Below are 26,408 nucleotides of genomic sequence, written 5' to 3'. Positions count from 1 at the left end.
TTGCTCATAAAGTTTTCAAAGAGCATATTCAGAGGCAGGAACAGGGTCTGGGCAGAAAACACAATGGCAGGTGGGAGGAATCAGGAGAGCTGTCCATCACTGGAATACTGAGCATCCTGTACACCTTCATCCTGAAGGTGCAGGACTGCAGAGAGGGTTTATGGGTCAAAGCTGTGGTCTGTAGAAGGTGGATTTATCTGCCTGGTGCTGGACTTCTCTTCTCCCTTCAGCTAAAGCCACTAATTTCCTTTCTATAGGCCTGTATCCTCAGGGAAATTTAGGTATCCTTTGGTCAGAAGCAGTGGACACTAAGGCAACCTGACCGTAAGTGCGCAATGACCCAGGGCTGTAATCCACAAACTGGGCTTTTTCCTTCCCCCAGGATAGAACCCTCAACATAAACTGAGTTCTAGCTCTGGAAATTGAGGCAATACCATGCTTAAGTTTTCTTGGTTGACCTACCCACTACACTCATCAGTGGTTCTCAATCTTGGTTGTATATTAGAGTCATCTGAGGGCTTTTAGACACACCAATGCCTGGAATTTACCCTAGATCAAAAGAATCAGAATCTCTGGGGATGGGGCTTGAGCATCAATATTTTTTAAAGCTCCCTAGGAACACCGATTGCCTAATGCTACACAGCAGATCACTTTATGACTTAAAGCAATAGATAGGCATCCTCTTATACCTTCTGTGTGTCAGGAATCTAGGAGTGGCTTAGTGGTTCTGGCTTAGGGTCCTTCATGAGGTTATAGTCAAGATATTAGATGGGGCTGGAGGGCCTGATTCCAAGATGGCTCTTCTACATGGCTATTGACTGGAGGCCTCAGTAACTTGCCACATGGATCTCTCTATAGGGTTGTTTGGTCATCCTTACCACAGGCAGCTGGCTTTCCCCAGAGCAAGGGATGTAAGGAGGTGGGAGCAAGACAGAAGCCACCATGTCTTTTGTCTTGGCCTGGCCTTGGAATTCACACTCCATTGTCTCCACATACCTTCTTGGGTTACATTGAACAGGATAGTCCTATTTGTTGTGGGAGGGTCTACCTAGGGACATGTATACCAGGAGGGTAAGGCTTTGAGGGGGGGGCATTTTGGAAGCTGGCTATCATAGCAGGTGTCTCTAAAGTACAGCCAAGGTTGAGAATCATTGCTTCTGGTCCCACTGAGGCTGAGGCCCTGCCTCTGTCTTTCATAGCTCAAAGCAAACACAAGAGACTTATTAGTGTTTATTCTCTTCACACAACAGCCAGAGTGGTTTCGGTCTTTTTAACTATAATGAATATTTTTGTACATAATTCTTTGTTCTGCTAGTAGATTATTCCCATGGGGGTAAATGCTATAACATGAAAATACTTGTTCAAATCTCTTTTTTCCCCTGCAGGGAGGTCCAAGTATTTTGTGGTTTTGTTGGTTTTTTTCCATCTCTGATTGTTTATTTTATTTTTAGCATGTGAATCTAATCATCACACTCCTGTTCAGATTTGAGCAGTGACCTCCCAACAATCATGGGGTGAAGTCCGCAATCTTTCTCATGGTTGAAGGGCTCCTGTGTGACCGGCCCATCTCTTGCCCTCCACCCCCAGCCTCATGTCATTCTGCTTTGCCCCTTGCTCACTGCAATCGGGCCACACAGGTTTAACTTCAGCTCCTAAAACATATTACTATGTTCTGCTCCTCAGGGCCTTTGCACAAGCTCTTCCTCCAAGTCTGACTCAGATAACTTGTACCTACCCTTCAGGTATCAGTTCCTAGGCCAACCCAGTGGGTTCTCCCATGGGACCCACACTACCTTTGCCTCAGAGAATTTATTGTGATGCATTATAATGCACTTATTTGTGTGACTACTTGTTTATTTCCACTAAACTGGGAGTGCCATGGGGGCAGAGATCATTTACTTTTCTCTGCTGTCTGCTCCCCAGTACCTAACACTGCACTTCGCATACAGTAGGTGCTCCCAAGGTGCTTGCTGAATAAATGTTTGTAAGTATAAAAGTCAAGGCCCAGAAACATTTAGAGACATGCCCAAGGCCACCCAGGATACCTGCCTGGGCTTGATGGCAGATATGCTAAATTCAGAATCCCTGCTTTGTATCTAGTGTCCCTTGAATCCCATCCCGTGGAGAATTATCTACACCACCTGCTCTAAAGCTGGAATCAAGGGCTCCCCGTCAATGGAAGAGCCAGGCTTCTGTGGCCATCAAGGGATGACTTCTCCACCCAAAAGTGACAGCTGTCTTTGGCTGGGCTCTTGTCTTGTGCTGGGGAGGGCTCTCATCAAGGTAACCCCGAGTCTCTCCACCTCAGCTCTTCTCATTTTGAGCATCCATGCCTCTTGAAACAGCCCTGGGAGTTTCCATTTGGCCTTTGGGGATGCTGCCAGGCCTGTCCACATAGGTGAAGGGCACTGGCTACCATTATTTAATGATTCCCCCAAACCAGTGAACTGTTTGTTCCTGTGACCTGTGTTCCTATCACTCTCATAGAATGTCTGGCAGAAGCGAGGGACAGCTCAATAATAGCCTTGAGAAGACTTCGCTGCCCCTCGGCCCTAGGCCAGCCTGTCTATGCTGGTGGCAGGTTGCAGGATGGTGGGGACAGATGAAGAGAAGTGAAGTCAGACCCCTTATCCCTGACTAGCTCCTTCCAGCTCCCAAGTCCCTGTGCTACACCCTCTTACCCCCAAAACCACCATTGTGGTGCCATACCTGACCCTGTCTCCTAGGGGCAGGCTAAGGCCTAAGTCCTCTACCCACCAGAATATGCCCATCCATACCGTTTCTGCTGGTTGCAGAGCCCATCATCAGATCTCTGTGAATGCCCAGACAGAGGTTAATGGCAGACCTGTACATGACAGATCCACCAAAGAAACAGACAAATTTCCACTTGCATCTAATGGCACCTAAGCTCAGGCAAAAGTACCAACCACCCCCTTGGCATATACATGCATATACACATGCATACATGTACTCAGGCTCGCTCAGCCTGGGCTGCTTTAGCCCTGGCCACCTCTCCCTCACCCATGGCATTGCCAGATTAGTCCCAGGCACCTCACCAGGACACCACGAAGCTCAGGTTCCAATCTGGTGGCTCCCAGATGCGCTGACCATGGGTCTATCTCTTCCTTGATAGGCTACTCATGATTCTCCCTCATCTCTTCTGTCTGATGAGCCTACCTGCCGTTCATCTCTCAATGTCCAAATCGAACTCATCCTTCAAGGCACAAATTCAGCCTCCTCCATGAAGTCCCCCATTCCTGTAGCTGGAAGTCATACCTCCCTCTTCTGACTACCCATAGCATTTTAGCTCCACCTCCTCTACGACTCTTGAAACCAACTTTCTGCTTCCTAATCATGTTGTTTTTATGCACCTTTTAGCAACGCCTTTCCCTCAACTGTTTTATACATTTTAACTAGTTTCTACCTGCCTGCCTGTGTTCTCCAGAGATAATGTGTCATGGTGGAAAGGTTGTTGGCTCTGGTGAGTGACAGAATGGAGTTGCTACCCTCCATCCCCCTTCCCTCCCTTCCTTTCCTCCTTTTGTAAATATTTCTCCAGTTCTATCTGTGCCAGGTACCTTTGCAGCAGCACCACAGCAAGACAATACACAAAAGATATTGTCTGCAGCCTAATGGAGTTCTAGTCCCCAGCCCTTTCATTACTGGCTATGTGACCCGGGCAAGTTGTTTAATCTCAACAAGCCTCAGTTTCTTCATCTACAATATCAGTCTTTATAATAATTATCTTCTGGGTGTTTGACAATAATTAAATGGAGTAATATACATAAAATACCTAGCACTTAATGCATACTCCACAAGTATGTATATATTCTTCTTTGTTAGAGAGAACTCTCAAACATCATAGAGGTTCAAGAGTATGTGTTGAAAGAGAGGAAGGAGGGACCAAAAAAGGGGAGGGGAAGAGGGAAGCGATCACGAAAGTTCATCTGAGAACTGTCTCTGAATTGCCAGCACCCACCCTGCCCTCTACTTTCCCACCTGGATTGTAAAAGGGGATACTGATTGCAGCCTGGGAGAGACAGCTCTTCACAAGGACCCCGGTTTGCCCAGTCCTTTTCAGGCTATCCCCTATGCACATGCAGTCACGGAGCCAGGGCTAAGAGCCCTTCCATGGACTAATCACATATTAAAAATAAATAAATCCCTTCAGTGGTTTTCAGGATGCCTAAAAGCTGTTGCCCCCCAGGCTCCCCACTGAACTTCTGCCTTCGTATTTATAACCCACTAGCTTCTCTCCTTCCTGGCTTCCCAGACAGTGGTGCAGACAAAAGGACCGTTTATAACAGCTTTTCTGACAGCTGGACATTATTTAATTAAAACTTCTGGCACCCACATAGTGTGCTGGAGGCTATTTAAAGTTCTCGGTGGCAGGAGGAGAAATGGGGAAACTTACAACCCTTGGGGGGCGGGGCTGAAGGGATCTCGGGTGGGCAGCAGCCAGAACAGACTCTCAGGTCCCTTACAGCACAGTGGCATCTCTCAGAGCCCTGACTTTGACATTGGAGTCTGTGGGAAAAGGCAGGCATGATATCAGCCCCCAAGGCATCTTGCTTGGGGTGGGGGGTGGATGTTTGGAGAACCAGCAGTACCAAAGTGAGCGGAGTGTTCAGTTTTCCGGATCAGCCACTCCTATTTTTCAGAGCAAGAAACTGAGACACTAAGAGGAAAAAGGAACTCGTTGAAAGCCGCATAGTAACTGGTGCAATTCTGGGGCTATCATTTGAGTATCCCTGGGCCTCATTGCTGCCCTTAGGTATGAGTAACACCCGTGTTGCTTACTTTTCCACACAGCAGGCACATGGTCTTGAAGGGCTGAACTGCTGCATGTGTTATTCTAGGTGTAAGCAGAAATGCCAACGTTTGATCATCTGGTCAACCCCAGCAGAGGCAGTGGGTTTCCACTTAGCTGCTGTATCTACAGTGTGCTGGACTGCAAATAGCTACAACTGGCATAAGGAGACAGATCTCCCCCATAATAGGGCAAGAGCTAAGAAAGGCAAGTCTACCCTAAGGTGCTGTACCCTGGAGGAGGAGGAGTATAAGGCCAAGTGCGGACACAAATTGTGATAACAATGATCGTGAGAGTAACCCCACTGATCGAAGGCTACCATCACCATCATTGCGATTACTATTAGCATATTTTCCTGTCAACATTTCTATAAAAGATATGATTTACAGGATTTTACAGATGAAGAAATGGAAGCTCAGAAAATTAGCTACATGCTAAAGTTCCCCCACCACCAGTAAGACCAGGATTCAAACCCTGCTCTGTCTGATATAAGAGTGTATCATCTTTCTACCATATTGGTAGTTCTCAACCAGAGCCACACATTAGAAACCGACTCTTTACAACAAGCAAGGGCTTATGCCTTACCGTAGGTTAACGAAGCCTTGAGAATCGAATCTCTCAAATTCAAGACCTGGAATCAGTATTTTTGAAGGGAGTCGAAGGTGTAGCCATGGTTGAGAGCACCCTGTGAGACAGAAGCACCCTGAGAGCTCCTGCCAGTGTGATATCAGAAGTGTGACCCACTCCCACTGCCGCATTCTTGGTTCTGCTAAAGTCCCAGACTACCATGGTGGGTCACTGCTTGGGGACCAGGGCTAAGCACCACTCTGATGACCTCTGTTGACCCCAGTCCTTACTGTGGCTCCCCTGGTCGCTCTGATGGAGTCACCATTCTGTTTGTAATATCAGTTCCTGCCCCTGTCCCAAGAGATCATCACCCAGACCTACCAACTCTGACCACTCTGCTAATCTCAACAGCCCCCAGCAGCAGGCTGATACTACCCACTAGGATAAGTTCCTCAGGAAGCACACTCCAAGTTGGAGGTTGGCATGCAAGAAGTTTAATGGGGCATGCTCTGGAGAGCAGCATCCACGGAAGGCGAAGGAAGGTGGGTGGAGTGAATCCCTCAGTGCTGAAAGAGGATCTGGGGACACGCCACAACATCCACTCTGGCTCTTAGCAGTGGCATGGGTTTTCATGGGAGCTGAGGAAGGATCTTCCCCTCCAGAGAGAATGACATTATTGGAGCCCAGCATGGAGCTGCCTTGAACAAGGCTTTCATTAACCTTGCTCTACAGTATCTTTACAACCCTCCTGCCCACCCTCTGGGAGCTTCACTTAATTTCCCCTTAGGGGCTCAGTTAAAAACAATTGGAGGGACTGGGTAGATTAGCACTCCCATCTGGCTTTCAGCAAAAGTTTTGCATCTGGTTGGCCCACTGGACTCTGTCTCCATTGGTGGCGCTCTAGAGGGGGTTACAGGACGAGCTTTATTCCCCTTCTCTCTTTTCGGTTTTATCAGCATTGGGGAGTCAGTCACCAGCTCCAACAGTTGTCATTGTTTCAACCTCAGGAGCCAAGACAGGAGTTACCTGCCCTCCTGAGCTCACAGTGAAGTAGAAGAGATAAACACAGAAACTTGAATGCAATGCATTAAAATGGCATTCACATAGAATGGATGCCAGACAGGGAAGGGAGTAATTGTCTCTCTCTGGAGGCAGGGCTGCCACGTAAAAAAGAATTAAGGAAGACACTGGAATGCTGGAACAAGATTTCAAAGAAGGAGTAGATGTCTGCCCAGCAAACGTGGTGGGGAGAACATTCCAGGAGGGGTTCTGTGCGAAGGCTGAGGACCAAACCGTAGGACGTTAGCTAGCAGTAGGTGCTCCCGGAGCACCGCCTGGGCAATTCAGGGGGGTAGACTGGGGGACTCAGGAGAGGAGACTGAAAAGATAAGCAAGGGAATAAAATGGATCTCCCTATACCCATGCAAAGGAATTTGGACCTCACCCTGAAAGTAATGAGTCCCCACTGAAGAGCTTTCAGGGCGGGCTGTCCTGTCGTTTTAAAGTATGACGTGATCAAGAGGAACCTCCGTCTTGTTTTTCCCTAATATATCTTCTCCTCCCTGGACCTGCCATAAACTCAAAAACAAACCTCACTTTTGCCTCCCATTGCTTCTGATTTCTCTCTGTCTGTCCAGAATGGGTGTCAACAACTAAACCCAGCAGGCTGTACCAGCTCTTCCCCCCACTTCTTACATTATGGTTGTTGGGACTTCTTTGCTGAGTGACTGATTCACAGGCTCAGAGACAGGAAGGGTCTTCACACTGGAAGGGTCCTGGGAAACCATCTCCTAACCCCCACCTCCTGGCCCCTCTTAAAGGAGGAAGACTCTGACCCCTGCAGAGGGGAAATAACTTGCCCACATGCACACAGATCCTAAGGCCATGGATGGGACTTGCCCACTTTTTCTTTTCCGTATACCAGGTCAGCATATTACATTCCTGTCCCAGGAAGAAAAGTCAGTCCCGAACAAAACTGTTCCATTGGGGATTTTGTCTTCCAAGTCTTCCCCCCAAAATCTCTTCCGACTCTGACCCTTCCTCCCAGCAATAGTCCTTGCATAAAACCCCCAGCACACAGACCCCTCCTGTTGACCAAAACACATGCCAGAACCCTACCCACCTCTGATCTCTAGGAGAAATTTCTCTGCCTTTTGTTATGCACTCTTGTTCCCTCAAAACAGCACAGTTCCACGCCCCATCTATTATATTAGTGATTCCCAAGGAGAAGTAGAAATTTCACTAAACTAAAAGGTAGAAGATAATGTCCCAACTCTGCTACCTCCCCTGACATTGTGCAAACACCTTCATTTTCCCATGTGTGGCTAAGGTTCATTTAAAATTTTTCTCCAGCAGTGCCTGTAAACTTATTTAAAAGGGCGGGAAGTGCCCGGGGGGGCTCAGTCAGTTAAGGGTCCGACTCTTGATTTTGGCTCAGGTCATAATCGCATCATTTGTGGGTTTGAGCCCCATGTGGGACACTGACAAGATGGAGTCTGCTTGGGATTCTCTCTCTCTCCCTCTCTCTCTCTCTGCCCCTCCACCCCCCTCTCTCAAAATAAATAAATAAACTTAAAAAAAATTCCTCAGGGGCTCAGGTGGCTCCGTCAGTTAAGCCTCCAACTCTTGATTTTGGCTCAAATCATAATCTCTCCGTTTGTGGGATCAAGCCCCGAGTGGGACTCTGGAGGCTGCTTGGGATTCCCGCTCTCCCTCTCTCTCTGCCCCTCCCCCACTTGTGCACACATGTACACATGCTGTCTCTCTCTCAAAATAAACTTTAAAAAAATGTATACATGGGTAAATAAATAAATAAGAAAATAATTTCTTCGAGGTCCCTTTTAGCTCTGATACACTTTTTGAGAGACAGAGAGAGATCGAGTATGGGTGGGGGAGGGGCAGAGAGAGAGAGAGAGAGAATCCAAAGCAGGCCCCGGACTCTGAGCTGTCAGTACAGAGCCCCACACGGGGCTCAAACCCACGGACCATGAGATCACGACCTGAGCCGAAGTCAGACGCTTAACAGGCTGAGCCACCCAGGTGCCCCTGATACTGTGGGATCCTAACGTCTCCAGTGACTTGTTGGCGCGAGCTCTGTCCAAGTTAAAAAGAATGGATTATGTGTGTCTCTTCCTAACTTCCATACTGTATGGGTAGCTTGAAGGCAGCCATGGTGGGAAGAGTTACACCATGGAAATTGGTGAATGCTACAAATCCAGTCATTTTTGTGGGGAGGGGTAGGAGCTGGTTTATTGGTATTCCCACTAAATCTATTCTCTTATACCTCAATCAAAAGCAAGTGTCCGCATTCTCACAAAGACTCCTGAAAACAAATGATACCATAAGCCCAAAGAAAGGATTTCTGATGGTAGAGCAAGCAGACGAGCTGGCACAACATGGTCGTCCATTTCCTGTTCGGTATCTCTTGCTCCTGCTGCTCTCTCGGCCGTGTCCCGTTCGTCCATCTTCAGGTCTCAAAATTTTACTACCAGTACCTTACACACCAGCTCTACAAAGTCTTCTCCAGCTCCCTGGAGAAGATTAAATTTTCCCTCTGACTTGTACGATAAGTATGTCAACACATTTTGCCTCCCACCTGGACAGTACGTTCTCCGAAAGCATCGTTTCCACTTCCTCCCTGAGTTGGGCTAGCTCAGTGTGCTGCAAACAATGTGTGTTCAATAAATATCTGGGGCAATGAGAGGCTCAGCATTTGGCAGATGTGCAGAAGACATATGCTTCCTTTTTATTATACACTCTTTTTGTTGAGAATAGAGTACAAGCTTATGATAATGAATTTAAATGAATGCAAAATTGTATACAAAGAAAACCAAGCCTCCTTCCTTTTCCATTACTTATTCCCTCACCACCATTCCCAACCCAAAGTAAAGCAGTATTACCATTCTTTTTTTTTTTTTTTTACAATTCTTTTTTTTTAATGTTTGTTTTTGAGAGAGTGAGAGAGAGACAGAGCATGAGTGGGGGAGGGGAAGAGAGAGAGAGGGAGACACAGAATCTGAAGCAGCCTCCAGGCTGTGAGCTGTCAGCACAGAGCCCGACCCAGGGCTCTAACTCACAAACCATGAGATCGTGATCTGAGCCAAAGTCAGATGCTTAACCGACTGAGCCACCCAGGTGCCCCTCAGTATTACCATTCTTATGTATACCCTTCCAGAAATAGTTTAAACATATACAAGCATATATGTCTGTGAATAGACCTTTGCAGTTTGCACAAAGGGAAGCACACTGTTCTGTAAGGTTTCTTTCTTAATATGTCCCAAAGATAGTTTCATATCACCACAATTAGATCAGCTTCATTCTTTTTCAAGGCTCTGTGATAGTCTTTCATAAAGACAGATTATGTTGTGTAACTAGCCCCCATTGATGGATATGTAAGTTCCTTCTTTTCTTGCATATTGCCAAGAATTAATGTCCATGTTCATGTATCTTTACCTACCTGTACCAGTATATCTGCAGGAAAAAAAAACTAAAAATGGAATTTATGGATCAAAGAGTAGACATGTCTTTAATTTTGATAGATGTTGCTACATTTTCTTCCAATAAAGAATGTAGAGACTTGGATGCCATTATTTCTCTAGTGGTCTTTATCTGCTTTTTCATTCTTACTCATTGCTCACTTCCACCTTTTCTGGCATTAGAAACTGCTGTCTGTCATTATTTTAACGATCGTTCCACCAAGCACCCGAAGGAGACCGAGCCAACCACCTTTTGTGGTGCCATAGCATGAGGTTGGACAAATCATTCATCCCTCAGATGAACAAAACCCCAGCCTTGACATTATTTCTTTTGAGCACACCCAGTTCAATCTCTCTGAGCTGCTTTTCATCTTTACCCATAGACCAAGAGCCAAGAGAGGGAGGAGACCCAGTACACATTTATCACCCATCTTTGCCCTTCCCCTCCAGGGCAAGGAGGAGAGAGTGTCGACAGATACAGCAATGCTACCCCATCCCCCTCTGGCAGGCAAGGCATAAGTGTCTCATGGCCATCTTTTTTACATTTTTATTTTCTAAGGTAGGTATTCAGTTTAGGTCTGGATGTCACAGACCTTTCTGTATAAGGAAACCAAAGATTAACCTGAAGTTTGGTACTGTCCATATGGTGTGAAGCCAGAGGCTTGGGAATTCCTGAGTTGTACCCTCCTGAGAGTCCCTCAACTAGGGAGTTACTGCAAAACAAGAATAACAAGATAAGCAAGGAAGCTGAGCAAGTCTCTAATTCCCTTGACATAGGAGGGAATCCCTTGACGTAGGATTTCTCTTGTTAGTCAAATGGTCCCCACAATACACACACACACACACACACACACACACACACACACATACACACACACACACAGACATGCCAGTAACTTCTGATTCTAAGAGGGTGGAGTCAACAAAGTAGGCCTGACCTGGTTGTAAGCACAGAAGAGGCAGAACAGAGAAAGCATGGTTGAGTCTATCCTGAGTAGTCCAGCCCTGCCTGGCCTCCTTACTTCCTGGAGACCAGGCTGCAAAGGGGAGATGACACTTGCATTTATGGGATGAACTCTTCACCCACAGTGGCCTTACCCACAAGTCAAACAGGGCCCAATGAGCATCCTGAATCCTGAACTGCCAACCCTCTCTTCTTGGGGGTGAGTTAGGAAGGAAATGAGCAGAGGGGTGGAAATGTTGGAATAACCAGCCATGCGCGGGCTCCCTCCTCAACTGCCAGCATGGTAAAGGGATTTGAAAGTGTGTCCTTTGAGGTACCTGTCCTCAGTCTCACTAGACTTATTTCTCTGTGTATCCCCAGCGCCCAGCATGAAAGAGCCCTCTGAGGAGACAGCCTGGAGGAAAGAAGTCTCAAAGAGAATGTGGTTACTTTCTTTCTGCTGAAGGCTGTTAAAAAAATTCAACCAGTAAATCTGAAGATCTAATTGACTTTGTTAAGTGATTCATGAATCAGATAGCATCCTACCTAGGAAGCAAAGGAGCTCTTCAGAGCTTCGCAAAATGGAAGGTTTTTATAAGAAGGGGGATGGGCAAGGAGCTATTAACAAAAGAAAAGAAAAGGTTGTTTAAGGCAAGGTCACCTTCCCTTACTGGGAAAGGCAGTGGGGGTCTTACCTTGCTGATTACCTCATCTTCCTTTGGGTTGGGGGAAATGGAGAAAGCCCGTGTCAGATTACCTCATTCTTACTGATGAGAAAATTCAGATTGGCTGGCTGAAAACTCCCCTCCTAGAGTAGTTACAACTGCAATTAAGTCTTGGTTTGCTGTCCTGGGGGCAAGTGACTCCACCTTGACCTGTGGTTTTCTTTTTACCAGAGCCATTAAGGAGAGGGAGTGGATGTGGTCTGTGTGCTTCCTAAACTAATCTTGATCCGGTGGGTAGAACTTGCAGAGAGAGACAGATGTCAATTCAGCATTAAAAAAAAAAAATGCTTTCAACAGACAGATTATTCCAAACAGGGCATCATCTGCTTTGAGAAGTCGTGATTACGCCATAGCCGTTAAGCATTCCAATATAAGGAGAAATGTTCTAGCGGGGATTCAAGGATTAGAGGTTTGGACTGGGTTTAGGATTTCACAACTCCTGGGAATTCAAGATTCCATGAAGTGTCCCTCCTGCCTAAGAAAATGGTGCTTTATTTCCCTCAAACACCCTGTTCCTTTGGCTCCCTGCTCTAGCCCAAGTGTGTTGTAGGACTATCTGAGGCAGCCACAGGAAATGCATACCTCCATAGAGAGCTATCTCCATCCAATGAATACCCAGTCTCCAGAGGACTGGAATCTTCTTCTTGTTTTCCATTCGTTCCTCCCTTTGGCAAAGCGAGGACCCGGGTTGAGCCATTAAGCTGCCTCCTCTTTTCGGAGCTCGTTCGCTGTCTAGCACAGGCAGGGAGGCAGCTGTGGCATATTGGTTAGCTCCCAAATAAATATTTTATCTCTGGCCTCAGCAGCGGTGGAGAAATGGGCCTTTCAGAGATGAGCGGGCGATGGGGCTTCCTATTGGCCACACCATCTATTTAGAAGAGAAGGGGGACCTGTCATTCACTCGGGTCATCAATCTTGAAGCCCGAAACCACTCCAAACCCAGGTCCCCTAGAGTCAGAATTTGACAAATGGCAAAATAAACTCAGCATGTGCAGATGAATGAGGGGGGCCCCCAGCTATTAAAAAGCCATCGGCATCTTCCTGCAACTGCACAGCCGCGACGTCTTCAGCTGCCTGTGTGGGCAGGGCACCCGGGGGGGCGCACGGACGGGCACCTGCAGTAATGAGCAGCTCGTCCCAGGCACCGAAGGCTGGCTGGCTTCCCAGCCCCCATCACCCCTGTGGGAGGCTGTCCTCCAGGAGTCACGAGACCCTCAAAATTAAAACAGAATAATCACACAGCAAAGATGAAGGCCCCTGGGAGAAGACAGAGATTGGTGATGCCAAGATCTAGTTATTCACTGGCAAGGACCCCGGAGTGCAAATGGAAAACAGAGTAAGTGAGAATGTCGACTGGTATGACGAATGGTCCAAGCTTGGTCCATTTGTGCAGTGAGGGGAGGACAATGAAGAAATTAATGAATTGTGCGTCTGTTAAGACTTCCAAGCCCTGCCTTGATTTTGGCCTCAGAAAATGGGTTTGTTGAGTCACCTCCAGAGCAATGACATCTCAAAACGCATGCGTGAGTCAGAGCAGGGGGCTGTGTTCCGCGGACTCTTAGGTGCTAGCAGCAAGTGCAAAGCAGAAGGCGTCGTGTCCAGGGACAAACGGTGTTGCTCCCCACTATACACACTACGTAGAGGTGGACTCACGTCACTATGGAAACGATCTTCCTCATGGAATGCACCTCACCCCACAGGACCCACATAAGTTCCTTCAAATATCCTGGGAAGGAGAACAGGCTTCTCTTCTATCCTGGGCTTCCAGAAGTCCCAAAATGAGGCGCAGCGTTAGTGTCTTGGGGACAAAATGTGATCAGACTCCTTTCTCTTTCACCCACATCCCTCTCTCTGCTCTATTATTCCTTACCTAAGTATCTCTCTCTGCCTCTCCCTCTTTCGGTCTCTTTTTTCTCAATCCCTGTCTCTGTATTTCCCTCCAGGATGTCATATGTAGCTGCTATAGTTTCCACCACACTGGCTCCTGCAGGCATGAGGTCGGTGGGCAGTGAGGAGGACTTGGGCCCCCTTGAACTGAAGGACTTCTCTACCATCTGTCTCTGTCTCTGTCTCCCTCTCCCAGACGAATCCAAGGGCACTCAAATGAAAGTCCCGAAAGTCTGTCTTACTTCCTAATCCAAGCCCGCTCTGTTTTCGCTGAGTGCCAGAGAGGGTAAATGACTTGCCCAAAGTCAGAGAGAGTAAATCAGTGCAGGTAAGGGGAAGGTTGGGATTCTACTGGACCCCAAGTCCCCTGAGGATGGTGTAAGGGGGAAAGGGGGGGGGGGTAGTGGAGAGGGACCAGAGGACAGAAAGGAAGACTTTGAAATCTGTTTGATCTCAGGACATATCTGGGACATTCAAGACAGTGGGGACTATTGTGATAGTCATGGAACCAAATTAAAATGTAAAAGAGAAACGTGTTTGGCATCCTCAGTGTAAATGGACCTTGACAAGTCCTGGGAAGTCCCTGCCTTCAGATTACCATGGCCTCAGAGGGGGAGACGTGAGTCCCAGAGCTAACAGAGGAAGGGAAGAGCTCCCCATGGCAGATTCTCCCTCCCCAGGGAGGGACCTCCCAGTGCACGGAGCCTACACTGCAACCTCTGAGGTGGGAGCAGGTAGGAACCATCATAGTGGACATCCTCCACACCTCCTCCCCTCCCCATGGGCACTGCTAGCAGGCCAGCCTAGAAACATCCCCTTCTCCCTCCTCCCCATCCAAACTGGCCCCAAGTCCTCTCTGCTCTACCCACCAGATTCTCCCACAGCTGCTGCCTCCAGTCTCCTGGCTGCCACTGATGGCTTAAACCTCTCCAGTTCCCTCCTCCCCTCAGGCACAGCTCCCAACAAGCTCCCATCCTTGCATCTTCCTGCCTCCAATGTATTAGTTCCACAAGCACTCGGAGTCTCAGGCAGGGGGTTGGAGAACCAAGCAGGGATGGGACTGGGTTAGGTGAGAAATGGCGGGTGAGCAGGGAGCTTGGACCGGAGTGGCAGCTGTGGAGGGGGAGATAAGTGGGCAGCTGGGAGAGATGCTTAAGAGGTATAATCGATGTATATTCATGCTGCAATGAGGACCAAATTGGGGGCATTTACAAAAGCTTGTTGATTGATCTGTGGTTACTCATTGGTGCTAATGGTTTTAATCAAGGGAAGAGATCTCAATAAAAACAAATGATTGCTCTTTATAATAGAAGTGTCAATGGGCACTTAATGAATGAATTTGGTAATTCCTCTTCCTGCTGAGACATTCAGTCTTGGGTGAGAATATTTAGGACCTTAACCCTGACTGCTTTTTGGGCTGTGCCCCACTTTGCTTGACCTTGGGAACCTTGGAAATGCACCCCCAGGGACACAGCAGAGTGCTCCCCAATCACCTGCTTCCTGTGTCCCCATTTCTGGAGAATCTGCCCATCGACCCTTGTCTCGCAGAAGCCAAGAGCCTTTCAGGCATAGGAACAGAAGCATTTCACCAGGAATGAGAAAGAATAAATAGCAGCCTGCCCGTAGCGCCTTGCCTGATACTGAAGGCAGGACACTGGCCTCACCTCCACCGGCCGTTAGCTGACTCTCAGCACCCTTTCACACCCTGGTCCCTCTCAGAGCCCCAGTCTTTGACCTGCTACTGACCACAGAGAGCCCATTCTTCTCATCCAAATTCATGGTCCCTTTCATCTCTCTATGGACCTATCACAGGGCACCAACTTCTCTCTCCTCTCACTCCCAGAAGCAGCAAAGATGATCCAGGCAACTTTGTCCTAAGCCTGTACTAACCTAACCCATCCCCAAAGATATGGCCCATATCCAGCCCAGAGACCACAGGAAAAACAGAACTGTCGCCTCCTCTAAGAGACATTTCATGGCTCTGACCTCTCCAAGACCAAGATTTTAATTCTGCCTCTGCCTCTGCCTCCCTGTCTGACCTTGGGGAAAATGGTCTGACCTCTCTGGGCCTGCAGTTCTGCAAAGGAAGATCAACGTTGAGCTCAAGGACTGTCGTGGTAGGGAAATGCCTAGCAAGGTGCCTGGCCCATAGGATCTGGGAGAGATACTTTGCTCTGTTCAGTGAATTTTCCTCTCTCCCTTTCTCTCTGCAGTACCACAAACTGTGGGAAGGCAGATAAGGAACATCACCCATAACAGCCAGGTTATCAATGGCATTCCAAGAACCACAGAGGCTGTGGGGCCCCCACTGTCAGACATGTGGGCTAGGCAGCTGCGCATTGAACCCTCCAGCCCCTGCCCCTTTGTTTTCAGCCCCGTAGATAGCAGTTTTCAGCAAGGAGAGCTGAAAAGTGGCCCAGCCAAGGTTTGAGCTGAACAAATCAAAAGCACCAAGCAAGAGGAGCCCGTGCCTAATGCAGCTTAGAGTTACAAATGGTAACAATCTTACAATCCAAACTTGAAACAATAGGGTGGAAAATTGTTATCCTAATGAAGATTCTGAGGAGAATTGCAAGAGAACCATGTGCACTAGCCCAGGCCAGGTTGGCCATGCCAGAAAATCAGCCTCGGTTCACTGCAGCATTGACTGAACTGTGGTCATCCATGCATCATTTATTCATTATTTCATTCAATCATTTGCTCACATATTGTTTCACCTATTCAAATTGCTATCCATGCTTCCATTTCTTACGCATTCATTGACTTATCCTCCGTTCATTTATTTGCTCTTTTGTTCTTTCATTTATTCACTCACACATCGGTTCAACAATATCTTATGAACATCTTTGTGCCAGACGCAAGTGCCTGTTAGTATCCGCTCATGTCCACTTCGATCCTAGACATCGCTGCCCGGATACAAAGGAAACTTTTGCCCTTGCAGAGTTTTGGAAAGCACCGTCAGCCCAAGAAGAGCTGGGAAGGGAAATGTGCTATGCTGGATGCCCTTCCCCTGCTCCTCAAAGATGATACAGTATTATAGGCACAGAGCCAGGGAAGGACATCAGAAAGCAACCCATTCAGGGAAGGGCCTTGACAAAGCCCAGGGTCTAAGAAAAGGGAATGAGTAAATGGAGGAATGAGCGGACATTAAGCCCCGTGATGAAGACAGGCACTGTGAACACAGCCTGATCTGATGGGCACGGGCTAGGAAACTGAAGGTAAGGCACAGGGAGGGGCTGGTGCTCACTCAGGGATCTTGAGTCCCGGGTGAGGGTGTCCCTCGAAACCAGTAGTTCTCAAACCCTGACCTGCAGAAGAATGTGTTACTGAGCTAACCTGGCTTATTAATTTTTTCTCAACCCAGGGAAGAAAATAAGCTAACAGATACGGTGTTCTCAATTAATATTTTCCTCCTCTCCCATATGGTTCCAAACTGTTAGTGCCTCTTATTTATCTAGACCAGAGTCTACTCGGAGAGGATATCCAATCAAGCACAAAATTATGTATCTGTTATTTCCAGTTGCCTGGTCCAGAACTCCATGGCTTCTGGATGCTGTGGCCCCTCATCACGTTTGCCTACAAAAGCATTGCAATTCTGATGGAGAGAGGAGACGAAAAGCAGCTGGTTATTGTTAAGCCTGTGTTGTCAGGCATTTAATTCACACGAATAATTACTTAAATAGAGTTTTCTACTCTACCATTTTTTCACGTATGACTTGAACTAGGAAGTTGATGTCTAACACACATTTTAAGATGAGCAAACTGAGAATCATATAGCAAGTACCAGAGCCATATTCAAACCTTGATCTGGCTTCTTTTCTTTACACTACACCAGAATATCCTGCCCTCCTGCCACCCATCACCTACAGCCACAACCCAGAGATGGACCCAGAGCTGTCTGTTGCCTCGTGTTCCCTCCACTCTATCACATTGCCATGACATTTGTTGGGGAATGAAAATCAGTCAAAACAGAAAATGAAAGCTACAAATGAAACAAAAGTTAGTTATTGAATTAAGCTGTTTTCTCTTTTTTAACATAATTCACTCAAATCAATTTATGTGCATAGGCCCAGCAGGTGCCCTCTGAGTATTCAACTCTGTCCAGTATCTGAACAAAAAAAGGAAGCTCGTCAGAAGCGATTTATTGGGGCTGCCATTGCATGTGTCACCGTTCTTACAAAGGATGGGAGTCACCGTCATGAACAGGAAGGATTTGAAAGTGACATCATTATGCTGACATCTGATGACATTAAGGACCTTCTGACAGCTGAGTTGCCAACTAACTCCCTCCTTGCCTTAGCCTGGCATTTGATCCAACACCTAAATGGACCTGGCTGTGGATTGTGTGGTTGCCATCAGGCCAAGTCAGTCCCAGCTTGGCTCCCAGAATTCCTTGGACTTTTCAGATCTGGTGTTATTGCATTAAATCCATTAGGAGTAAATCATTTATCCAACCTAATGTTCTTCATCTGCAAAGACCTGCAGTTCTAATTGTGTCTGTAATCAGACTGTTTCATTACTAACTTTATTGAATTAATTTTTTAATTAATGTGCCTAGGACCCAAGAGGACTTTTCCTTATTTCCTTATCACTTGAAAAAAATATATAAAGTTGAGAATTTTAGGATAATTTGGCATATACATGCCAAGAACAACACATCATGGGCATATCACTAGGCTGGGGATGAGAAAAAAATAAAATGCTTGGAAGGAGTCTTAAATGATCCATGGCTATTATCCTAATAGATCAAGGATATTAATAATAACAACTATTGCCATTATTTGAGGACCTATTGGCCTCAGCACAGCTCTGAGAGATTTAGCATAAAATAACAGTTATTAGAACAGTCACTGGGTTCAAATCCCAGCTCAGCCACTTTTTGCTGAGTGACTTAGGACACTGAGTTACTAAACTTTCTCTAAGCCAGTTTCCTCACAAGACTCACAGTCCAGTGCCCAACACATATCAAGTGCTCAGTGAATGTCAGCTATCATTATTATTATTATTTATTTCTCTCCCATCTTCTCAAGTTTTGTACACGTTGTAAGAGTGAGGAAACTAAAACTCAGAGAAATTAACTAACTAGATTACATGGCTAGGAAACAGCAGAGCCGGGAAGTCAGTTTGTCCAGATTTTGGACCCAGGTCCATCACTTTCTCTTGTCCCTTTTCTATCTGAGAGTGATTAAAGGCCAAAATATTAGTCTGCTATCACCTAAAACATGTCTGTTCATCATCTCGTGCAAATACAGTTTCACGAGCAGCGCTTTGACCTCCCAGAATGCTCTAAGCTTCCATTACACTTGTAAACTCTTTAGGGGTAGGAACATACCTTCCTCATCTTTACAGATTCCAAAGTCTTCCCCATAGCAGGATTCAGAAAGTAATTTAGCAAATGCTTGCATAGTCCTTACTCTGTGTTAGTCAGTGTTCTAAGTGCTACACAAATATTTATCCTTGTAATCTTCATAGCCACTCTCCGAGGGGGCTACTGGTATTATTTCCACCTAGGGATGAGGAAACTAAAGCGCAGAAAGTTTAAGAACTTGAAAAAGGACACACGGCTAATAAGAGATAAAGTCAAGATTCAAAGTCTACACTGTGTTATGGTCTATGTTTGATAGAACAAAAGAAACCACAGTCAGAACCAGACCTTGCGGAAAATTCAATCGTATATAGGTAAGACTCGGCCCAGACATGATTATTCATAATTTATGCCTCATCTCCATTGCAAAAGGAATGTTAACAGACTGGCTTTAAAGAACTGAAAGTATGCACCAGACATAGCACCCTAAAGGTCCTGTCTCACCGAGTGTCACCACACACCGAGTGGGCCAAGGCACAAGCTAGTTTTACTTCTGGAATGCAGAAGTTTACTTCTGGAAGATTCACAGTCACCCATCAAGCTTTACCTACCTGTATCAATTGTACCCACAAGATTTTAATTTATGGAGGTGACGGAATAACGATGTGGAGAGGCTAATGCCACCGAAAGACAATTTTTTATTATATTTCCTGAGAGAAGGGAACACCAGTCTGGTCAGGAGACAGAGGGGGTGAGGAGAAAGCATGGCCTAGTGCCTTTATTGAATTTTCTTTTTTTTTTTTTTTTAACGTTTATTTATTTTTGAGACAGAGAGAGACAGAGCATGAACGGGGGAGGGGCAGAGAGAGAGGGAGACACAGAATCGTAAGCAGGCTCCAGGCTCCGAGCTGTCAGCACAGAGCCCGACGCGGGGCTCGAACTCACGGAGTGCGAGATCGTGACCTGAGCCGAAGTCGGCCGCTCAACCGACTGAGCCACCCAGGCGCCCCCCTTTATTGCATTTTCTATGGGAAAGGCAAGTCAGAACAGTAGGAGTAGCTGAGGACTGACTAGTTTGTGTAATGCTGGTAGGTCAACACTCCAGGGGTGGTCTCTGATTGTCTAGACCTGGCTCTAGGATGATTTAGGGCAGAAGACTATTGATTGCCTCCTGGAATATAATAGCCAGAGAGAGGAAGGGGTTCAGAGTTTGGGTTCTGGATTGGCTAGTTTACATATGAAAGGTGGAGCCCTAAGAATTGGCTGGCCCTGGGAGAGAGAGTCACTCCCCACTCAGTGAAGTCACAAATGCCAGAGCATCAAGAATACAGAAAACAAGGAAATATAATTAATACACTATCCTGGAAAGTTGTCCCCTATTTCTCTATTCCTACTGTTTCCTCCTTTCTCTACTGCCATAGTATATGGAGCAGGCCCCTCTTACGGAATTCTATTTGCACTTATTCCCATGACTCCTTCTGTATTTTATCCATCGTTTCAACCCCAGTGCCCAGAATGGTCCATGCTGTGTGCTTGGAGAGACACTTGATGATTGAATAAATGTGACAGAAGGACCAAAAGTGGACCAGAGAGCAGAGAAAAAGTTAAATCAGAGATGACACTATATATTTCACTCTGCCCTAACTGGCGTGGAGTGTCCTGGCAGTCTAGACAAGAAGGAGAAGAAAGTGGAGGAATAGAGGAAGAAGGAGAAGGAGAAGGAGAAGGAGAAGGAGAAGGAAAAAGAAAAGGAGAAGCAGCCACAATGGGCTCAGTGCTCCCACTGCTTATCAAATAAGTCATTCACCTTTTTGTCAGGTACTAAATTCTATGGGGTACTTGCTAAATTAGGTCTCATGGGAAGAACGTTGAGTAGTTTATACAATGGCCAGCAGTACCTGTATAGTCTTCATGTGGTCATTTTATTCATTGAACTTGGATAAAATAGAAAGAATAGTGTTGTAACAACTGAAAAAAGCATTTCATGGGTATCTAGGCTACTGAAGTACAAGCATCCTGCTTTCTGGGAATCTAACAGGACATCCATAGCCCAGAGGATTGTATGGCTAGCACAATACATATGTTGTCTTTCTTAAATGTCACCCAATTCAATATGCATTTTACAGAAGCTGAAGAGCTGTCAGATCAAGACTGAGCTCTGAGACAAGGGTCTGGAGTGTGATTAATTGGAACTTGAGCCATCTGCTTCAGACGTTGCCCCTGGGTCCTGGGGGTAGACGGCCATCAAAAGCCTAAACACAAACCAATGTGGAGACCCAGGATGTATGGTTGACCTCTACTCTCGTCCTGAAAGTGTTGTCTGAGCCCTCACTCTGGGTCACCTTTCTTTCTTTCTTTCTTTCTTTCTTTCTTTCTTTCTTTCTACTTTTTAAAAAATACCTTTATTAAGGTATAATTGACATGCCACAAAATGTATTCATTTTAAATGTACAATTGAACAAATGTTAGTAAATTTACAGAGTTTAGTAATTTAGTAAATTTGCAACTACCACCGCAATCAAGTTCGAGAACATTTCTATCACCCCAGAAAGAAACCTCATGCCCATTTACGGTCACTCCTAGTTCCCATCTCTGGTTATAGGCAAACACTAAGCACCCTCATCTTTTCCTTTTATCATTTAAACCCTTCCCCACCCAAACATGACAACCTCAGGCTCTTGAGGTCTTCTAAGCAAGAGCATCTCTTTGCTTTTTATGGAAGTCAGTGTAAAAGAATGAAACTTGTTTTCACTTAGCAGGGAGACTTGGCAAAATTGTAGCTTTGCACGAAGCTAGAAATACCAATAGCCAAAAATAATAAGCAACTCTCTGTAAGTTCTGGTTATCCAGAGAAAGCCGTCTTTCTGACTGCCCAGCCACCATCCCATTTTGGCGTTCACACAAGTCGCTTCCTCTCTTTGAGGCTTGGCTTCTTCACCCTGTTGATTGCCAAGGTTCGCTCAAGCTCTAGGTTTACAAGAGCCTTTAATGGAAGTGAAAAGGGGACAGCAAATGATGATGGTTGTTTTCTCCCTCAACACTAACTCTTTCTTTTCAAAGGTCAGCAAATCCCACACCTGCCTGAGAGATCATTTTCACCTACTCAGGTGCTTGTAGCCAGTTCCACCAGATGAGGCTTTTCACAGAAGGATAAAATACCTTTAAACATATTTTAGTTTCTTTCCTTGTTTAAAATACTGTGGGCTTTTTTTCTGTGCAAGAGAGATAGGCAGCCTTAGTTTAACTAAAGCAGCATGTGGCAGCCACACATAAGTAGATTCCTGTTGAATGCAAAGATAAGATCAACCCAACCAGACAACTGATGGGGGGAGAAATGTGAGAGTGTGACCTTCTTAAATGGAAATGGAAATGTGGTCCCTTCTGATTGGAACAAAGAGTCCTAGAGAGTGGGAAACCGTGTGCTTGCCTTCTTTCTCTTCCAAATCTTCACCTTCTATATAGTGCATCTATTAATATGATGAGACAACTGTATTCTGTTAATACTAAGAATAGGAACCAGATAACTTTCTCATAGGCTGTACCTCAGTCTGCTCATGAACTCTGGGTGAGCCCTGCATAGTCATTGACAATGGGCTCTACAGTCAGGGCCCATGCTGGACTTTCTGAGCCTGTTAACCTACAGCAGGTAGAAGTGGCAGAACCAGGGGAAGATCTAAATCTTGAAGTGAAAACACTTGGCCATAGAAAGTCATGGTCAAAAAGTATCTAAGGGTAAGGCAAGACCATAAAATGGAAGAAAGAATTGAGGCTAAAAATAAATCTATGCATGAAGCCCACCATGCAGTGTGGTTGCCCAGAATTAACCCCCTTAACCCCAGCCTTCCATCAGCTTTCCCAGTGAACTTGAGGCTTATAAGAAGGTTGGTCCAGAAGGAGTCACACATGGACCCCAAGAGGGAGGATTGCAAAGATCCCCAAAAACATTCCTGGACAACAGCTTTCTTGCTCTGTGAAATAGAGGGCTCTGGAGGAAATTAGAGTCAGGTAAGAGAATCAATTCTCTCAGAATCTTTTGGGTCAGACATCATTTGAAGATATCTGAAGCTCCCAGAAAGGTCACTCTAAGGAAAGAGACCTCCCATAACTTAATTTCCTTTTGTTACATTGTGAGCTTTATTTTCTCCCACTCTCACCTTCCCTCTATCTCTTTCCCAGGCCTGCCAAGTCCTGTTTATTAAAAGTGTTGTGTCCAATTTACCCAACTTTTAATTAAGCTGTCAAGTTGAAATGGGATTGTCTCCTGGGAAGCGAACAAAAATTTTATGGTCATTTAATTTTTGCTTAAGATTAAAAATCCTACTTCTGGCATGCTTAAAATTATTAATGAGATCCAGGAATTCTTGCCCATTTGTGTCCATTACAAGACATAAATCATTAAGCTCAATTAGGGGCAAGGGAAACGTGTGAAGTTACAGCTGGAGGTTGTGTTTAGTCACGTCTATTCAAAGCAGCCAAGTGATGAAGATATGACCATCAGGGGGGCAGGTGGGGAACAGAAGGACGGAAGGGGGAGATAGCAGATGGCCGAGTTAGGGATAAAGGAATGGACACAAAGGGAGGAATGGAAAGAGAGAACGTTAGAATAGCCAAGGGGTCAAGGAATAAAGTTCCTATAGAAGACCAGGGTGAATAGAAGGAGGGAAAGGAATAGGGAGGTGAATTACAAGAGGTAAGGGACATATTTATAGTTCTCACCAATAGTTGTGATTCTCCTCTTCTTCCAAACACAAGGGAAGATTATACATCCCTGGCCCCATGAAATTAGGCATGACTATGTGACTTCCTTTGGCTATACAACTGAGAGCAGAAGTGATATGTGTGAGCATATCATAAGTGAAAGCACTTAAAAGCACTAATTCCCCTTGTTTCCTCCTCTGCTAGAGTGTTGAGATTGTGATGTCATTCACCTAATTTACTTTCTGTCAGTCTGGACTCCTGAGTGACTAGGATGGTGAGGACCCTCCAGTGACTTACTTTAAGTATACAATATGACTGAGAAATAAACCTGTATTGTTTTAGGCCACTAAGATAACAGAAGTGTTTGTTCCTTCATCATAATCCAACTATTGAGACTGACACAGGTGGGTTGAAAGCAGAGATACTGACCTGTAATAGGGAGAGGCTGTGGACAGGCCAGGTAGAACCAGAAAGCATTAAGAGTGAGGACATGTGAGAGACAAAATCTGAGCAAAATCTGAATTCTCAGTCCCGGGACAATGTTTTGCATAGAATGGATATGTAGAATGGAATCAAATGGACATGAATCAAAGTTCTTTCTATATTTCTAATCATATGCTGTTTGCATGGTAGGTGGTAGATCTTTCTCAGCTCTCAGTATAAAGGTTCCAGTTTCTCCCCAAAGAGAGACTTCTGGATAACAAATCTCCCCATTATCAGGCCCACCTTTGGAGGAAGTAGGGTTGGAGAGATCCACAATGCTCACAACCTCATCTGCTCCAGCCAATATTCACCTTCTGTGCTTCTACCTTATATCCCTTCCCTCGAGACCTCTCCTATGTTCCTCTAAGCTTACTTCCTCTTGCTTGGCCTCCCCAAGACCAAAACTGGTCCCAAGATTGTCCACATACTTGAAACTTTTGGTCCTGACAGACCCCTGGGGCAGTGTTATTTCCCTGCAATGAAACTTCAACCAGACCGTATAGATAGAGCAAGGAACATAATGATTGGCACACGTTGACAACTGTTAGCTCCCACCTTCCCTCTGGAAGATGCTTCTCAGGAACTTTCCAGATATCCTAATCTAGCAATCCCTTGTCAAGATAGCTTTGCAGCTCAAGGAGAAAAGAGAGAGAAGTTGATGGGAAGGTTCAGCTTCAACCCAGACCAAGCTTATGATCAACAGAGAAATTAATAATGTATGGTCCAGAATGGACTTCTGACCCAGACACAAGTAGACAGATCTCTAAAGTAGCTCAGGTCTGCATATTTTGTCCCATGCTCACACAAAATTTTGGGGAGGTAAACTAGTGAGGTAGATAGGGTCCCAGGCTTACCTGAAAAAGGCTCATTTTTCTATTTCCCAAAGACACAAGTTATCAAGTGTAGGATGGGGCAGAGTGATAGCCACACTGAACAGAGGTCACTTTTTGGCACTGCCTACTACTATCATGGACACACACACACACACACAAACACACACACACACAAACACACACACACACAAATACACACACACCCCTCAGGAAAGCCCAATCATGGGCTTTCTACCCATGCCTGTCTCTCCAATAGAAATTCCTGAAAGCTGGGGAAGGGACACATATCATGCAATGTGGCAAAAATGTAATCACACTGGAGACAGAAGCTGCTTCTCAGTCACCTTGGGGCTCCAGCACTGTCCCTGCACATGATGGCCAGCATGAACTGGAGAAACAGGTCAGACCATGATCTAGATGGGATTTTTAAAATCTAACTCCACCTAAGGATGGAGAGTGGGTTTTCTGGGTCAGAAGAGAGTGTAGACAAAAGGGGTGGAGTAGGATTGGGGTTGTAATCACTCAGGAGTGCAAGGTCAAGCCTTTCACCTTATTGCCTCCCTCCTCACACTCCAGTGTGTCTCTGCTTGACCTCAAGTGTGGGGGTCTCAGATGCGTGATTTCCTGAAGACTGTGCAAACAGGCTGCCAGAGATGCTTGAAGAGGACAGATTCCTAGTAGTGCCAGATTAGACAGAGTGGGTTTTATTATACAGATCCCAACACCAGTAGATAGAGAAGGGGCTCATGAAGGACAAGACCTTGGACCCAGAAAGTCATCAGGAACCATGGTGCCCATGACCCCACCTTATCTTCCCTGGACCCACCTGATCTCTCATCTCTGCCCATCTCTGTGTATCTGTTTTCTACTTTCTCCCTCAAGCCTTGCAATCACTGCTTCTCTGGGTAAACAGTGGAAGGTGGCCACCATAAAATGGCACCATCACTCTTTGAACCTGCATCACCGGCAAGTGAGGCATCTGCAGTGAAGTGTTCAAGTCTTTGACTCCCAAATCCCCAGGGGAGAGGAATGTAGAGCCCTAAATTCTGGCACATAGGAGGAGATCAGTAAATGGTGACTTAATATGGATGACAGTAAGACTTGAGTTGCAGTCTTTGTTCTGCCTCTGATGGCTGTGCAGTCCTGGACAAGTCACTTCATTACTGAAATCTCTGAAAATGGTGGCAATAGTGTTGGCCTCTGCTACCTCTCAAGGATGTTGTGAGCATCAGAGTTAAAAGGATACAAAAGTTTTCCATAAACTCTGAAGTTCCATGGATGTGAAGGAGTTTATGCCCTCTTTATTATGATCATCACCATTGTCATCATCACCACCATCATCATCATCACCGCCACCACCACGACCACCACTACCATCATCACCACTATCATAAACATCACCACCACCATCATCACTATGACTACCACCACCACCAATAAGGCCAATGCCATCTTGGTTTCCACAGGCTTCCAGAAGTCATGAGCCTGAAACTTTGTTTGTAAGCTAGGTTCCCTCTTTTCACTCAGAGTGGTTTCCAAATCTTGGATTGCATTAACCTGGACTACTTCTAATTTATTCAATTATACACTCAACAAATATTCATTGAGAACCTGCTATATTCCAGGCTCTGTTCCAGATGTTGGAGATCTATCAGTGAATAAGATAGACAACTATTCCTAAT

At 45.9% G+C, this 26,408-nt stretch overlaps 1 protein-coding gene and 1 pseudogene across 1 annotated transcript in view; one reads left to right on the top strand and one right to left on the bottom strand.

Moving 5' to 3' along the window:
• LOC123604198 overlaps window positions 1–26,103 on the bottom strand; it is a 28,989-nt pseudogene extending 2,886 nt beyond the window's left edge.
• ASIC2 (acid sensing ion channel subunit 2) overlaps window positions 1–26,408 on the top strand; it is a 1,016,483-nt gene that overhangs the window by 617,047 nt on the left and 373,028 nt on the right. The window lies entirely within an intron of this gene.

Source organism: Leopardus geoffroyi, chromosome E1 (assembly GCF_018350155.1).
Source record: "Leopardus geoffroyi isolate Oge1 chromosome E1, O.geoffroyi_Oge1_pat1.0, whole genome shotgun sequence".
Lineage (NCBI taxonomy): Eukaryota > Metazoa > Chordata > Mammalia > Carnivora > Felidae > Leopardus > Leopardus geoffroyi.
Note: the sequence above shows the minus strand (reverse complement) of the source record. Positions and strands in the feature narration are given on the sequence as shown.